At 38.5% G+C, this 18,577-nt stretch overlaps 1 long non-coding RNA gene across 2 annotated transcripts in view; it reads right to left on the bottom strand.

The window, feature by feature from the left end:
• The window catches only part of LOC110591006, a 64,121-nt gene that overhangs the window by 45,051 nt on the left and 493 nt on the right, over positions 1 to 18,577 (bottom strand). The window lies entirely within an intron of this gene.

The following is an 18,577-nucleotide window of genomic DNA, read 5'->3' as shown; positions in this document are numbered from 1 at the left end:
TAAAATTTTATAGGCCAGCATGGTGATTTTTGTACAATTGCCAAATTCTGAGTTTTGATAAAGGGTGTCAAACATGTAAATTCACCACCAATGAGTAAACAGTTGTTGCTATATTTAAAATTAAGCTTCCTTCAGTTTTTGGACAGTTTTGGATAGCCAGTGATTGCTTATATAAATAAGTAATGTGCTGTATATACAGAAAATAAAATTTTAAATGCTTATCTTTGTGTCAAACTGTGTCTCTTTAAGCAAAAATAGACAATTCTCAATCAATGTATACCAACTCTGCATTAGACATTTTAAAGTTGACTAACACAAAGAAGGAATTCTAAAACAATCACCCAAAGCATAAAAAAAATGTCACCCTGGTAGACCAGTTTCATTAAACTAACTGCATAAGAAGCTCTGTGTCTGAAAATGGAATAGAGAAATCTGACACACAAAACTCATGTTATCAGGAAAAATTAAAAAATAACTTAAAAAGTTGCTATCAACTATTTCATATGCATCTGTGGTTTTTGATTAGTTGAGTGTTGCCTTTCAATGATTGACTTCCCTCTCATTCAATGCCCCTGCTTAGGTTCAAAGTTGACAAAACTGATAGAGTACTTGGTTGGACAGCAGAGAATCTCCCACCAACGGCTAGGACAGGAGTCTAGGGAGAAGCCACAGCTGTGTTTTCTTGCAGTCATGATGTAACAGACTGTCTAGATCAGTGATTTCTGAGCTTGTCTGCACATTGGAGTCACCTGGGGACTCAAAACACTATTGATGCCTGTATTCCATTGCTAAAAAGTGTGATTTAATTGATCTAGGTGTGGCCTGGGCTTTGGAATTTTAAATAGATCTTTAGGTGATTCTAACATGTAGACAAACTTGGAAAGAAAAAATGGTCCATGTTCTTTTATATTCCTAGCTTATAAATTTTTGACTAATTAGGTTCATGTCTTTTTTAGCACCCTTCCTTTATCAGTCTTATGCCATTTGGGGAAACCTACCAAAGCACAACTTGTTCTGGAATACTGTCAAAAGGAGAATAAAAGGAAGAATAAGAGGATGAATAAGCTAAATTTCATAAACTGTTTCTTCATGACAATAATTACTAGTGTATGCATTTTTTCCCCCCAAATCCAAGCCCTAGAAACTTTGTTTGCCATCCTAAAACCATACTGAAGAATTACAGAATACTGCCTACAATAATCTGGAGTTTAAGTAATGATCTGGATTTGTATGACCTATCCTAGCTTTCCACTTTATCAGATGGAGCACGGGCAGCTGCTGGAACAAGGAAGAGGAATAAGGAATTGGGTCTTATACATGAATAAACCTGTGGAGATACTAAGTTCATTAATGTTCTTGTTGGCAGGAATCAGAATGGCTTAGAGGCAGCCAAGTTGAATTACAGGGTTGATTTACTTAAGAGATACATGTTATGCGGACATCAGCTTTTTTTTTTTTTTTTTTTGCACCAGCCTCAAGGCAGGCTTGAGATGAGACAAAGTGCAGCCCTTCCTTTCACAGTAAGATTCAGTTGTATTTCCCTGTGGCTTCTCTGCCTCCTGAGGGGGTATATGAGCTGTCTAGACGAGAGAAGAAAGAAAATAGTTTTAAAAGTTCAAAAGTGTCAGTTTATCACTAGCAAATAATGGGCATAACTAGATATCTTTACTCCTTAAAAAAAAAAGTACCCACAACACGAGTAGATTGAAACTGGAAAGCAAGTATCACAATGTCAGGGATTCAAAATAACAACATGTAACTTCATTCTGATACACAGGATTAACATGCTTTAGGTAGACTGATGTACTGAGCGGAATGTACTGCTCCTTTGAAATTAAAACAAATGACCAATGGGTGCTTGGGTGGCTCAGTCGTTAAGCGTCTCCTTCGGCTCAGGTCATATTCCCAGGGTTCTGGGATTGAGCCCCAATGGGGCTCCCTGCTCAGTGGGAAGCCTGCTTCTCCCTCTCCCACTCCCCCTGGTTGTGTTCCCTCTCTCACTGTCTCTCTCTCTCTGTCAAATAAATAAATAAAATCTTAAACAAAAAAAAAAGCAAAAAAACCCAAACAAACAAAAAAAACAAATGACCAATACAGTCAACTAATATTTGACAAGGAGCCAAGAATACTCAATAGAGAAGAGACAGTCTTTTCAATAAATGGTGCTGGGATAATTGGATGTTCACATGTAAGAGAATGAAACTGGACCCATATCCTATACCACTCACAAAAATTAACTTAAAATGAATTAAAGACTTAAATGTGAGAACCGGAGCAGGGCAGAACTTCAAACTAGTTGAAACTCCTAGAAGAAAACATAGGAATAAAGCATCTTGACATTGGTTTTGGTAATGAATTTTTGGATATGACACCTAAAACACAAGCAACAAAATAAAAAATAAACGAGTGGGACTACCTCAAATTAAAAAGCTTCTGCACAGGCAAAGAAACTATCAATAAAGTGAAGAGACAACCTACGGAATTGGAAAAAATGTTTGCAAACCATATATGATGGGTTAATACCCAAAATACACAAAAAAATTCATACAACTCAATGGTAAAAAACCCAATAACCCAATTAAAACATAGGCAAAGGACCTGAATAGACATTTATTCATTTGAGACAGAGAGAGAGAGAGAGCAAGCATGAGCAGGGGGGAAAGGCAGAGAGAGAGGGAGAAGCAGACTCCCCACAGAGCCAGGAGCTCAACGCGGGGCTCAATCCCAGGATCTGGAGATCATGACCTGAGCCTAAGGCAGAAACTTAACCATCTGAACCACCCTAGGACCCCCTTAATAGACATTTCACTATAGAACATATACCAAAGGCCAACAGGCACATGAAAAGATGCTCAACATAATAGCCATGAAAGAAATGCAAATTAAAATCACAATGAGATATCAACTCATGCCTGTGAGAATGGCCATCATCAGAAAATAGAGATAACAAAAGCTGGCGTTGTTGTGAAAAAAGGGGAACCTGTGTGCACTGCTGGTGGATTGTTAGTTGGTGTAGCTACTATGCAAAACAATATGGAGGATCCTCAAAAAATTGAAAATAGAACTACAATATACATCAGTTTCACTTCTGAGAATACATCCAAAAAGAAAAAAACACTATCTCAAAAAGATGTTCATAGCAGCATTATTTACAATAGTCAAGACATGGAAACAACCTAAATGTCCACCAATGGATAGATGGATAAAGAAGTTGTGGTATATACATACAATGGAATATTATTAAACCATAAAAAAATGAGGAAATCCTACCATTTTTGCGACAACGCCGATGGACCTTGAATGCATTACACTAAGTGAAATAAGTCAGTCAGAGAAAGACAAATACTGTATGACCTCAACTTGTAGGTGGGATCTAAAAAAGAAAAAAAAAAAACCTTGGAAAAAGAGATGAGACTTGTGTTTACCAGATGCAGTGGGTGGGAAAGGGGTTAAGTGGAGGAAGGTGGTCAAAAGGTACAAACTTCCAGTTATAAGATAAATAAGTACTAGGGATGGAATGTGCAACATGATGACTGCAGCTAACACTGCTGTATGAAAAATATAAAAGTTGTTGAGAGTAAATCCTGTGAGTTCTCATCATAGGAGAAAAATTTTTAACTTTTTTCTTTCTTTTCTTTTTATTGTATTTACAGAACATGGATGTTAGCTGAACCTATTGTGGTAATCATTTCACGAAATATTTAAATCAAATCATCCTGCTGTAAGCCTTGAACATACACAGTGATGTATGTCAATCATTTCTCAAAAAACTGGAAAAAAAAATGATCAGATCATGATGAGGATATGGGCTGTCACCATCCAAACCCTTTCCACTTCAGGACACAATACAATCTGATGTCAGCTCAAAATTCTAATAATTGGGCAAAGCAAGATATTCCTAACCTAAATGAGAAGAGGGGCAAAGGCATCTAAGGAGAGGAGTGTGTTGTGAGTGAACTGCAGTCAGTAGACACAAATGGTGAAAAGCAGCTTACACAGTGCAATTTTAAAGGTTTCTTTGGTTTAGTGAAATAGAAAACTTTCTAAAAGTCAATATAGCTATTCTCAAGATCATTCCTGTCTTAGTGAGAGCTGACTGCACCAAAACACATGGAGACAAAACAGAAGCTATGTTCTCGATTATTTCCAAATACACAAAATCATCCCCAAGATGTGCTCTTTTGGCAAGTGACATGGCAATTTGGTTTTCATTTCTAGTGCCAACTGCAACCAGTTGTTTCTTCTGAAGCTTTAAACTTAGGTCTAACACTGAACTGTTCATTTCCTCCTGTCTTCTGCTTTTGCTTCCCCCATATCTGTTGCCAAATTTACAGTCTACCACCCACACAACTGCCAAGCCAGAACCCAGGAGTCATCATGGGCTCCTCCCTTTGCATTTCAGTGCATGCTTCCCAGTCTTACACATTATGTATCCTAGTTAGCAAATTAATCCTCCCCTCTCCTCTTCATCCCTTCTGCCACCACTGCAGGGCATGTCATCATCCTAACTGGTCTCCATAACCCTAATTTTGTGTTCTGTCAACACTCCCCCTACCCTTCTGGATCTTTCCGGCCCTATTACTCAAATATGAACATACCACCACCCTGCTTATTCTCGAAAAACTTTGTCCCTTTACTCTTGTACTCCTTTGCCTGCAATGTTTATCCCTCCATGTTCTTATTCTAGATGACTAGCTTTTACATTTAGCTTCAGAATAACATTTTCTATGTCAAACCTTTTCTATCAGGCTGTGTTAGGTGTTTCCTCTTCTGTGTTTATATCACCTTGTAAATAACTTTACTGGAGCATTGTTGTCATTGTTTGTTTACATGTTTATCCTCTCTTCTGACCTATGAATGAAAAGTGAGCTCCCCTTCCCATTCAATGTTATAGCTCCTACATCTGGCACCCAGAGGGGGCTTACTAAATCAATTTATGCTGAATCAATGATTCTTCATCTACTCCCTGGAATTACCTAGGGAACTTTTAAAATACTGAGGCCTGGACCCATCCCAGACCAATTCAAATTGAATTTTTGGGGGTGAAGCCCAGGCACTTGTTTTAAAAAACTGCCAGGTGATTTTAACGTTAGTGGTTGAAAACCACTGCACTAAATCATTTATCTGGAAATGCTAGTTAAAGCTGTATCAAAAAAACACAAAGCTTGAGGGTCTTTTGTGATTTATTTTTTCAAGGGCACTGTATTAGTTACCTCTGGCTGAGCAACAAATGACCCCAACATTTAGCAACTAAAACAACCAACACTTATTGCACAGTTTCTCACGGTCAGGAATCTGGCACAGTGGGGCTCAGGCCTTCATGGTGTCAGCTGGACTGTTGTCATCAAGGCTTGACAGAGAGGAAGAGGAAGAGCTTACAGCCAAGCTCATGCACACAGTTATGGTAGGATTTGGTTCTTCACTGACTACAGGCTAGAAGCCCTCCCCAATTCCCCTTCCTCTCCATAGGGAGCTCACAATATGGCAAACTGGCTTCCATTAAAGTGAGCAAATGAGAGTACAAGATAGGGCGAGCCAGATGGAAGCCAGAATCTTTCTGTAATCTAACCTTGGAAGTGACATCCTATCACCTTTACCCTGTTCTATTAATCAAAACGTTATTAGATCTAGCTAAACTAAATGAGAAGGAATAAAACAAGGGTATGGATACCAGCAAGTGGGTATCACTGGGAGCCATCTTAAAAGCTGCCTACTACAGATGTTTAATGATACCTGACTTAAAAAGTAACCTACTTTAAAGGAATCTCAACCAGAGTGTCTTAACATTAGGAGTATACGTATCACTGATTTCTTTGTAAAACTGACTGAACTTGCTTTGACAGAGATGAACCAAAAGTAAGCTGACAGGAGTACTTTTTAATAAATTTATATTTTTTCTTTCATTATCTAAGTATAGATGTATTAATTTAAGGCCATTTAAACAAAATAAGGTCAAGGCAAGTCAGCTTGCATAACTCCAACCTTCACATGGCTTTATGAATTAGGTCAATGTGCTTTTCAAAGATTAAAAGCACCCCTTTTTTTCCCCCAAACATTTCCCCAGTTATTCAAGTTCACCAAAAAACAGGCCACTTTAAGGATTTAACATATAATTTCTTTTTAGTGAAAGGCAGTTAATAGTAAATCTAAAGGTAAAATACCAAGCAAAACAGGCAAATTAACGTATGGATGATGTTAAGCTGAAGAGACTAATCAACTTTAAGTTTACCTCCCATTTTAGAGGAAAAAGCCAATGTACTGCACAACACCAAATACTGATCTTAATAACCAAAATTTAAGCGTTCCTCAAAGATATTATCAATACAAAAGGATCCATTCATCTTTGGACTGCTTACTCTTCGGTGCTAAGGTGGAAAGTTGAAGATGCTTAATGATATTTACCAAAACTACACAAAGTAGTAAAAGCAAAAAGAAATTGATATTAAAGCACAAATGGCTTGCATACTTGAAGTCTGATGTTAACAGCACATTTACACAAAATCCTAAACTCTAAGTTTCCAACTATAAAATATCATCTCCCCCAAATCAATTAATTTTTGGTGTAGAAAGTGCTAGACTCCAGATTAAGAGTACTGCATTTAATAACACCTTTTTCCTTCAATCATTTCCTAAAAATATTTGTTAAAAATATCAGTAGGTCATAAAACCGGATGTGATTTTTTTAAAGAATATAATTGTTAACAAAAAGGTTATAAAAGATGTCACTGAGAAATTGTGCTTCATGTGTGGCAGAAAAAGCTTAAGAACAATCTACTGAAGTTTGCTTCTAAAAAAGATTTAATTGCACCGTCAAGGGGGAAATCTATCCTTTCCTTCAGCTGAGGTGCCAATTCTTAGTGCCATGATTATACTTGCTAAGACCTGGTGGATAGAGCCACGATCAGCTACTATTGCCCAACATAAACATTTCTGTGAGTTACAGCGGACATGAAGTTTGAAGCTACTACCCTAGACTGTTGAAGCTCTATGGCCCTTTAACAACCCCCTGGGCCATCCAGGTCTCCTGGCCTATACACACTTATCTGGGGCTTTAGTTTGAATTTATTAACCTTATTTAAGAGATGACTTTTCAGTAGCCCGAGAGTCTGGAAACAGATGGGTCACTTAAAAATCTATACATTTTTTTCCCCCCCAAAATACTATGAATTAGCAATGCTAAAAATACCTTCCATGTATTTCAGCCTTGAGCAAATGAGTAAATATATTAAAGAGAGTAGCAACAACTGAGGGTTACAGAACGGAGGAAGGGTGGGGGAATGGGGTAACCAGGTGATGGGTATTAAGGAAGGCACGTGTTGTGATGAGCACTGGGTGTTATATGCAACTAATAAATCGCTGAACACTGTATCAAAAACTTATGATGTACCATATGCTGGCTAACTGAACATAATTTAAAAAAAGAAAAAAAAGAAAGATAGTGGCAGCCAGGAGTCTTTCTGTTGAGGGAATTACAAATAAGGAAAAGGGAAAGAATAGAAAGTAGTGATAGACTGTAACTGAAGGTATTGAAATAAACCCATGGTTTTTAACAGGTGTAAGTATAGCTATTTGTATATGTGTCTATCTGCTGAGAGGGACCACAGCCAATGACACACCAGCAGTGGGAGCAAACCTAGCACTTCAATCTTGGTTCCCGTATTCCATTGTCCATGAAAAGAAAGCAGGGCTCCTTGAAGAAATGACTGATTCCAGGACTAGGGCAGGGCAAGTACAAGATGAACCTGGAATATCTGATTGTACCAAAAAGAAAGAGCTCAAATTATGTTGAGTACATGACACAACTGGGACTTCTGACACACACAGGGAACATTCTGGGGCCCCAATGGTCAAATGTGGTACAATTAACAACATCAAAATAAATAGTAATGGATTTAATCTGTTAACTAAGAATCCATGAATCCACCTGTTAAGAATAAATGAACAGGTTAAATACTTGCTTTTATTACAATGTCAACAACTAATAAATATAGATGGAATGATGGACTTAGAAAATCAGTCACTCACTCCAATAGGGACTTGGAGGAAGGGCAGGTTTAACTGTCCCATGGCCAGACATCGTCTTTCCGGGGCTCAGTGACATGCCAAGAGCTGTTTCTCAATAGCCATACAATTACCTGCTGCAGATGGCATGACCTTACTCCAGAATCCCAGGGGCCTGTATTATGATTCTCCCACTGAATTTGCTATAAATTCCACACTGCATTTTTTCTTACCACTGACACCACTAAGGTCTGCTAGATCACAAGGTCCAAATGTCTGTCAGGGCTACTTACACCAAAGCTTGCAACTGTCCCAGAGAACTCTCCTGCTCTGGGCCCCATTCAAAGTTGGCAGCCTTCCATGTTTCTTGGTATAGGAGCCAGCATTGTTCCTAGTTGTGGAATGCCTTGTCTCCAGAAGGAAAAGAGGCCAACAAAATGTTCTACTTCTTTGTGGTAGGGGCTGCACAAGGCAGCAATTTGACTTTCACTTTGGAGGAGATATCCTGCATTCCCCTGACAATTAGATCTCCAAACTTTACTCAAGTGACCGGTCTCTCAGTCTTCTTAGTGTTTATCTCCCATCGTCTGGGGTACATGTATCTCACCAAGGTCTTCAGGATAGTAGTCACCTCTTGTTCATCTGTCCAACCACATGATATTGTCAACAAAATGGACCAGTGTAGTGTCATGAAGGGTGTTCAGGTGGTCCATATATCTTTATATTATATTATGACTGAAGATGGGAGAGTTAACATAGCCCTGAGGAAAAACTCCGTCTAAATGAATAGTGTTGACTGTTCTTTGTGAAGGTCTAGTGTTTCTGATTCTTTTTTCTAAATGGAATGGAAGAAAACACATTGCCAAATTAGTGACACACCAGGTATCTGAGGTCTTACTAATCTGTTCTAGCAATGAGGGCAGCACAGAACAGCAGCTGTACTAAGAGTTACTACTTGGTTAAGTCAGCAGGAGTCCATAGTAACTCTCCAGGATCTGTCCAGTTTATTTAGGAGCTGGACTGGTATATTAAAGAAACAGAACTGGGACCAGCACTCCTGTATCTTTTAGGTCTTAAACGGTGGCACTAATCTTCATTATTCCCCCCAAAATACAGTATTATACCTGATTTACTGTCTTGGTGGTGGTGGGGGGGGCAGTTTCAGAGGGCTCTGTTTGGCAATCCCCATTATAACCCCTATTCCACAGATCAGGGACCCAATGTGGCAGTTACTCCAACTGCCACATAAATAGATTCTAATTATGCACTTGGGGCCGCTGTGAGACTAACTTGAGCCAGAACACCTGGTCTGGTAAATGTCCATTTTAACAGGAAGGCTGTAAATGTTGCTTTAAATTTCCAGATACCAAAATCAACTCAAATCCTATGACCGATAGTCCTCAAAATACCTGATTATTACCCTTTCCCTTGTGTAGTCACTTAGAGATGGTCACAAAGCCCTTTTGAAGAAATGTCATGTATTTAGATACTTTTTTTTTTTTAAGATTTTTTATTTATTTATTTGAGAGAGAGAATGAGAGAGAGAGAGAGCATGAGAGGGGGAGGGTCAGAGGGAGAAGCAGACTCCCTGCCGAGCAGAGAGCCCGATGCGGGACTCGATCCCGGGACTCCAGGATCATGACCTGAGCCGAAGGCAGTCGCTTAACCAACTGAGCCACCCAGGCGCCCTTAGGTACTTTCTGTGTTGCGGTAGGGTTCTTCTTCCCTGGGACTCATCCACATACTCAGTTCTAGATCTGGAAATTGTTTTAGGTCTGGAAACTAAGCAAGGGATCATGCCTTTTTACTGCTGTCACTGCCTGTCGTCAGTCTCCTGCTCCTCCATTTTTGCTTTTTCAGGGTAATAGATGTTAATCAGCACCCTCACGGACTGCCCATCAATTTTGCCCGCAGGGAGACTATGCTCTATTAGTGGACTCTAGAACTCCTTGTGGGTCAAGCTCTTTTGGATGTAAGAATGACTTTGCCAGTTATTATGATAAATGTGGTCTTCTAGCTTCTGGCTGTTAAGCAACACCACCTGGATTCCCTTACTTCAGGGCTCTATTATTCCCATGGATGTTAATGAGCCTGCTCTGTGGCTGCTTCGCTTCCCTCCATCCCAGACTTGAAGAGGACAGCTACCACCAAACTTCTAAGTGATGTTGAAGTCTCTCTCACCAGTGCTCTCCTGATGGCCTTGGGTGAATGGTGTAGATTCTAGGCCAGCTCATGGAGTACAATCCTCCAGTGGATCTTCTGGCCTTATGCAATGTATCCATTCCAGCATGCCCATTTGCTCAGCCTCTTTATTCCTTCCTCCACAGTCTGCCAGGGCAACTCAGACGTTTTTCACCTCGCTGAGATTTAACCCATTGAAATCTTGGTTACTGGTTAGTTATTTGCTTGGCAACTAGGAAAGGAGAAAGGGGGTAAAGGAGGAGGGCTACTGCCTTGTGGGCAAGAGGCATCTGCAGTATCTCCAGCAGAGCAAACATACTAGTTTTTACTAAAGAAGGGCTACCTTTGCAAGCCCTGAGGGTCCAGAGGGAAGAGCAGGGGAGTCCATCGAGATGACCCCATCCCTTGGGGCACCTGGGTGGCTTATCAGTTGAGTGTCTGACTCTTGATTTCGGCTCAGGTCATGATCTCAGGGTTGTAGGATAGCGCCCTGGTGTTGGGCTCAGTGGGAACGTCTGCTTCTCTCCCTCTTCCTCTCTTCTGTCCCTCCCCCTGCTCGTGCTTCGTCTCTCTCTCAAATAACTAAATGAATCTTAAAAAAAAAAAAAAAGGACTCCATCCCATATTTAGGACCTAGATTTCCCCACCTTCACATTAACAAAGCCATGTTAGCTAAACATTCAAAGCTTAAATGTCTCTGGAGCTCTGTGACGTCAACATTGGCTAACTCTTCAGCATGTAGTTAACGGACTCTGACCTTCTAGGTTATGAAGGCTACCACAGGAGGCCTCCAGCTCTAACACTGAGCTATTCATGACTTGTTAACAGCTATTTCCATTTTCCTTCTGCAGTACTTCAATACAACTTAACCGTAATCAGCCAATTCTATTGTCTTTGTAGATGTTATTCCTCCCGTATTTTTCAAATGCCTGTACACTTACCACAGTTCCCCTTCACTGGGACATTATCCCAGGTCAACACTGGTGAAATCTTTAATAATTAATCTGCAGGCTTATGCCAGGGGCAATGAGTGTCCCACCTACCAATCACGGTGGCCTCTTTGGCCAAGAAATGGAATGAGCCATTTCTAAATCTCAATTTTACCATCCCAGAAGCCAAGATGGAATTATATAAGATTTTTTATTAGGGGAAATATTTGTGAGAGAAAATGGGGCGGAGGCCAGGAAGACTGGGTGAACTGTCACACGATGATGCAAGTCTGACCCTAAGTGAAAGAGAGAGGGAAGGCAGGTTGGGTGGAAGTGTTCTAGATGGCCATGTAGCCTAAAGAAGGCTTGGCAAGGCAATGGAGGACTCCTTGAACCCCTGCAGGCCATCAGGGAAGTCTTGCATCTGCCAAAAATAGGCCTTAGTTTCTGCCATGCTCTCAGTGAGCTGCAAAAGAAACAAAGTCTTGGCACAAACATAATGATGGATTTCAGAGCACAGCAGCTGGGTCCTTGGTCAATTAATTAAGCTCCTTGTAGTGAGGGTCTGTGAGGTGCATTCTCATAGTAGTCTCATCATCCTAGCAAGAGGGAGAGCAGAAATTAAAATTAGGTAGTTTGGTTCCAGAATCTATACTCCAACCACTACACTAAGAAGGCATCTCTTAGAGCTGCGGAGGACTGAAATAAATGGTCCTCTATCATGTTGGAAGATTTATATGGCAGACTGGACCAAATTGGTAAGAATCATTAGGCTCCTCTAAAGAGTTTGTACTTCATTCTACAGACAATAAAGTGGGGAAAGGGGGTACATCACAGATTAATGTATATGAATATATTCCATATGCATTGCATACACACATGAATATTTATAGACCCATATGTAGCTTTAGTTTCCTGTGGCATAACTATGACATAAGTTTAGCAGACTTGAAAACAGCTGCAACAAACAGTGATTCCTGGACTGCATATACGGTAAGATGTATCACCCTGCATATATGGTAAGATGGTCAGAAAGTATTGACAAATCATTCATACCAGCTAGGATGTAAAAATCTGGGGGAAAAATGGACTCAGATAAATTCATTTTCTATCTCTCGGTATAAGATCTTACCATGGCACCAAGCTATCAAAAATTCATCTAATTTTTACTACTTTATTAATAGTTTTGAAAATTATATTCTACCATTTTTATGCAAAGGCACTCTTTTCACTTATACTGTGTGTCAAATAGGCATTTACAGGCTAAATGAAGAACATAACCACTATCTATAACATAATTCCCTGGGAATCTGTGTAAGCTCCCAACAATCAATTTACAGATGAATTCTATAAAATATAACCTTCTATAAAAAGGAGATCACACAATTATTCATTAAATAGTTAGTGTTGCAAAAAACAGGTAAGTCTTAATTCTATTTTATGGACATGGGAACCGAGCACAGAAATAGATGATTTTGCTCCACATCATGAAATCAAATATGAACCTAGAACTAGAGACTAAAGCAGATTCTTACACACCTATATTCATTAATAATACAAGTGTACAACTGCAGTATAGCCCTGCAACAGAATATTAAAACCTAAAGATGAAAAGAATCTCAAGAGAACATTGGTCCAACTTTCTGTATAATGGCAGGTATTACTATTACCTGCTTATTACAAAGAATGAAAAATTAGTTGATCAAGGTCAAATCTAAAAATTAAGTAAAAATCCAAATTCAAAGCCTCTAGAAACTCAACATACACACCACTATTATTTATTACTTCAAGAGTACATATGTGAATCTGAATGGAGTTTTAAGATTTCAGACTGTTTCACTTCCTGACTTAATGCCTAAAAACATAAACTGTAAACTCAGCAAGAGCAATTTATGAATCTGGGACTAGGATCTCTCTAAGTGATGATTTAGGGAACATAAACCATATATATTTATAGCCTGGCACAAGTAAATTTTGTTTATTCTTTAAACTAGGTTCCTAGTATACACATTATACTCCAAGGGCTATTAAAGGCACAAACTAGATTTTAGCATTAGGCTTTGGGATGCAATTCCACACAATGATTTCCTATGTTCCCCAGTTTTAAATGAAACTCCGTCTATCCCAAGTGCCGCGGGTCACAGGTGCCGGCACCTGCCCTCTACCTACAGGGAATTAGTTTGCTGCATGTTCATGTATAGCACATTTTGAAGATAAAGAACTGTAAACAGTTTCAGTGTTAGAAAAACAAATACCTAATTTTCAGCATTTTGTGAAAAAATTCTATAAATTACCCAAAGCAGCAATATGTAACCAAACACACTGAATGTTATAATACAAGATTTTAAAATAGACATAAAATTAGAATCAGTGAAAGAATTTTACAAGCAAATAACTACTTGTTACATATCAAAAGTTTCTGTTTAAGTCTGAGTTTCAAACACTTGATAAACAGGCAACTATATTGTCCCTTATTTCACCAAGGACTTATCTTACTACATTAACACATACGATAATTACAGATAGACAATACCTGTCCTAGGAAAAAGGTGTTTAAAAAGAAATCCAAGTACGCAGGTCAGGATAGATGTTAAACATGAACTTCAAATTTGGTTCTTGAGCTTCCTGACAGTCAAATCAAAAAGAGGCAAAACTTTCACTATCAGAAAGTGGTTTCCAAAAGTTTTTTAGAATCACATTCTAAAGTATCTTACATGGGACTTTATATAAAGGGTATTCTATGACATGGAGAACAATGTCCCTGACAATTATCGTTGAACAAATATGGTTAAAATGTGTTATATGGTTACTCTGAGTAGCTTGTTTAGGTGAAGGTACAAATTAAAATTCTACCCAGTGAAAGTGATATTGCTAGGGGGTGCTTTTGCAATACACATTTTTATACTGAAAGATTCTTAGACATGGATTAGTTTTCCCAATTGGGAGAGCAATTCTTATTTAATGGCTAGGAAACTCCAGTACAGACATCAAAAGTAAATTAACATGGTTAACACAATTTCATCATTTAGGGGCAGTCCCAAAATTTCAAAATTTGAACCTCGGGATTCAGCAGGGAAGTTTAGTATCTCACAACTTCAACAGCATTGACTGTAACCCAAGACTTCATAAGGATTTACTAGAAATTCTACCCTTCCCAAATGATGCCCTCTACCTACAGGGAATTAGTCTGCTGCATGTTCATGTATAGCACATTTTGAAGATAAAGAACTGTAAACAGTTTCAGTGTTAAAAAAACAGAAATACCTAATTTTCAGCATTTTGTGAAAAAATTCTATAAATTACCCAAAGCAGCAGTATGTAAGCAAACACAATGAATGTTTCTAAATGTATGCAAGAAGCCATGGGCAGCAAGGAATAATCAACGAGAGATGCAGCTGCTGTTCAATCGAAGTATTTCTCCTGCAATCTGCTTTGGGAATAATGAAGGTGGAAAATATCTAGAGAGAGCATCTAGTCTGCATATACACTTCTGCCCTATTTTCAAAGATCTCTATATAGATATCTACTCCAGTTTGTTCTTATCGTAAATCTTAGCACCAACAGTTTCTGTACCTTGTTACATACTTGGTAATTATTAAGCAACTAGTGTTCTTTCATTAACAAGATAATCACAATTACCCTACCTTTCTCCAAACACCTTACCTACTCATCTTTAGACCTCTTACTGGGGCATCCATTATTACCCTGAAAACATACTACAACTGTTTGGTACTTTATTTATTTATTTTTTAAAAGATTTTATTTATTTATTTGAGAGAGAGAGAGAATGAGAGACAGAGAGCATGAGAGGGAGGAGAGTCAGAGGGAGAAGCAAAGCAGCCCAATGCGGGACTCGATCCCAGGACTCCAGGATCATTACCTGAGCAGAAGGCAGTAGCTTAACCAACTGAGCCACCCAGGCGCCCCTGTTTCGTTCTTTAATACAAACCACAACTTCCCAGGATTTAGGTTATTTCATGATTTGTTCAAACTACAAATTAAAATAAAACTAACAGTTTTATTTATAAGGAGCAATGCTCTATCTTGGAATCAATTATTCAAAACAATATTCTTAGGTACTGAGGTAATTGATCACATAGTTTACCTTCTAGCAGGAAAAACAGACAACAAACTGGTAAACAAGTTGTCAGATTGGAGTGCTATGAAAAAAAAATTTAAGTGATAAGGGGCAGAGAGGGTTTTTGTGAGGAGGTAGCATCTGCCCTGCAAAGATGAGAATAATGTTCCAAGCAATTTTTGGCTGAAGTAGGTTTAACTAGTTATTCTGCTATATATGCATTCATTGTGAATTTTATAACCTTGCACTGCTCCCTCCTGAATGTTCTTTTTCTTAATTTGAAGACTAATTCTATCTTTTAAAAGCTTTTTATTACCTCCTTAATTGGTGTATCCCATAAGTTTAAGAAGCATGCCTTCTAATTTAAACAAGTATTTTATAATATTAGTTCATTCTTTTAGTATATGTTTCTTCCAAATTACCTTTAACAATGTGTGAAAAATAACAATATTTGAAAAAAATTCTTTGTGTTACTGGATAGGTCTACATGAATATTCTAAAAAACAGTAATTTTGTGATTCCTTCAACGTCGAACAGGCTGAAAGCAAACTGGCAGAGTAGGACCCATTCAGAAGATGAGGCTGATGGGAGGATGGAAGACAGAGTTAATTAATGATGGCTTGGTCTAACAGTAGTGAAAGCCCAAAAGAGAAGTTAGTTGACAGAGATCACATATGTGAGATGAAGAGGCAAAATCAACTGGCAAAGTTGGAGAGAACCTTTTGCACCATACTAGCTCTTTGAGACATGCTGCCACCACCTGGGAAATAAGAAATTCTAAAGTATGGAAAAATTTTGGTTGTGATAATCAGTTAATTAACAATTACAAAATCAAAAAATATACTTTTATTTTATGAAATCAGCTTTTGACAAGTCTTTGGATATTAAGGAAGAGCAGGGATTTTGGCAAGATGTGTTTAGAATCCTGCTCTACTTTTCAAGTCTCTGATTCCTTATCTGTTAAATGGGTATAAGAGCATTATCATTTGGGGTTGTTTAGTCTCAGGATTAGTAATAATAGATCTGAAGCATCTAGCCCAGTACCTGGTACACAGTAAGTACTCAATAAATAGCTTTTAAGAAATTATTATTCTTCAGTATGATCTTGCAAATACTGCTAAGGCCTGATTATTACTTTTTAAATCAATAATTGTGCCCTTTAAGAAATGTATTTTCAGGGCGCCTGGGTGGCTCAGTCAGTTAACTATCTGATTTCGCCTCAGGTTGTGATCTTGGGGTCCTGGGGTAGAGTCCCATGTCTAGCTCCTTGCTCAGCGGGGAGGATGCTTATCCCTGTCCCACTACCCCTCCCCCCCACTCACGTGTGTGTGTGTGTTTGTACACGCGCGTGTGCTCTCTCTCACATAAATAAATAAAATCTTAAAAAAAGAAATGTATTTTCATTATGTTTCAATGAAAGGAAAAAACTAACAATAAAATTCAGGGAAGAAACCAATTTCATCAAATTAAGTCAAATATGTGGCAGGTAGGAAAGTTCTCAAGATCTTTAGTCAAATCTAGGTTTTTATAATAGAATCTTATTCAGGTTTTACTCATTCATGATGTTTTTTTTCATTCACAATTTTGACATGAGTCAAGGGGAAATGCAACTTTGTACTATCAAAAGACTTTTTAAGCAAACAACAGAGTAGGACTTAACTTCTTAAGAGAAAAAAAACAGCTAAAATTTTATAATGTTCTTTTTTTCAAGATAACTAGTGTGAATGGGACGGGAAGTGTGATACACTACACAGGAATTACGCAAAGACAAACCCTCCTTAACAGTGTAAGGCTTTGTTAATTTGGTTAAAGTTACATGAATAAGATTTCTTAAAAATAAATACAAGCAGAGCTTATTTCCTTGTTATTCTAAGTTGGCAATTCTTAAAGACATTTGTGAAAGAACAAAAATCCAATTAAGGATCTTTTCAAATAAAGGATAAGACCTTAAGAAAATTGTCTATGTTTCCATTAAATTCCTTGTTCTGCTGCCACTTATGAAGCCTAAGTTAGAAAAATGGCCAAGCCCAGTCCAACTGACATAATTTTAAAGCTGAAAGAACACCAGAGATGACCTAGTGTACGTTCCACATAAAGAAGAGGAAACAGGCTCAGAGTGACTTACAGTGTATACAGATCAGCAGAGACAAGGCCTGTGAAACTCAACTCACAAGCTAAGACTCCTCACTACAGAAAATAGTGCACAGTATTTGAACCAATTTTGACACCATCTTTCATGAAGGCAATGCAGGTTGCTTAAGGGGCTCAGCTGTGGCAACCCCTATGCTATTCCTGGGCTTGCATCCTGTCCTGGAACTGAAAACTAGGTCAGTATTAGGCTGTGAAGGCAGGGTCTAGATGACAGCCAAAGAGCTACAGAGGCTTCTGTCTTTAGGCACCTTTTCTTGTAGCCTAAGACTGCAATGCATTTAACTAGAGAAGCAGCAGAGCAAACTACTGGGAAGGCAGTAACTGGGTATACTGTGTATCCAAGATGCAAACAAAACACACACACCTTGGCCTGGGGAGTGAAGGATGTTAAAATACATTCTGACCCCCTCCTAGAATTAATATTTGAACAAGTTTTCAGAGATCACATAGTTACCTATAGCAAGTAAAGTTTTCTGTACACACAATCCAGTGACTGAGTCTGCTTTTTCTGGCTACTACAGGTACAGGCTAGGTCCAAGCAGCAAAAACTTTGAAACCATCATCCAAGTTTTCAAACAAGAATGAGTAAGAAAACAACTGCTGCTAATACAACATACAAACATTAACATATGCCCAACGAACAGTATTTTAGATCACTAGATTATTTGCCAAAAGCCTGTTCCCTGGTAAATAATAGTTACTGTTGTTATATCTAAACTAGTTATGCATGTCACAGCTTGCTCCTCAAAGAGAGCATTCTATAGTCTCTCAAGAATAAACACCTGCTTTATTTGACACACAAAAGTGAAGAGGTCTTGCAACATTCGCAGTGGTAGTCAAACAGAGCAGTTCAGAGCAAGCAATCACAAAATTTGGTCACCAACCAAACCAGAGTTAATCTCTCAGTTCCTGTAGATTAGAACACAATATTAAACTCACTCTTTCTGCTTGTTGACTTTTGCATCCCTTTATTTGTGGACTGAAAGAACAAGTTATCTCTGTGGGAACTCTATGCCCAGTTTATTTACCGAGTTTACTTTGGGCAAGTATGGTTCATTTTGTGTGTGGGGGGTGTGTGTGAAATGAGTTAGGTTCTCAAACTAAAAACAAACAACAAAAATCCCCTCTTCACGCAGCACGGTTGCATTTTCCCTTAGTAATAAGGTTCAGTGGATCCACCATGGTCCATTTGCTTCATTGTCTCCAGTACGTGTGGCTTTAACTACTGTCCAGCCAG

The sequence above is a fragment of the Neomonachus schauinslandi genome, chromosome 7, assembly GCF_002201575.2.
Source record: "Neomonachus schauinslandi chromosome 7, ASM220157v2, whole genome shotgun sequence".
In the NCBI taxonomy this organism is placed as follows: domain Eukaryota; kingdom Metazoa; phylum Chordata; class Mammalia; order Carnivora; family Phocidae; genus Neomonachus; species Neomonachus schauinslandi.
Note: the sequence above shows the minus strand (reverse complement) of the source record. Positions and strands in the feature narration are given on the sequence as shown.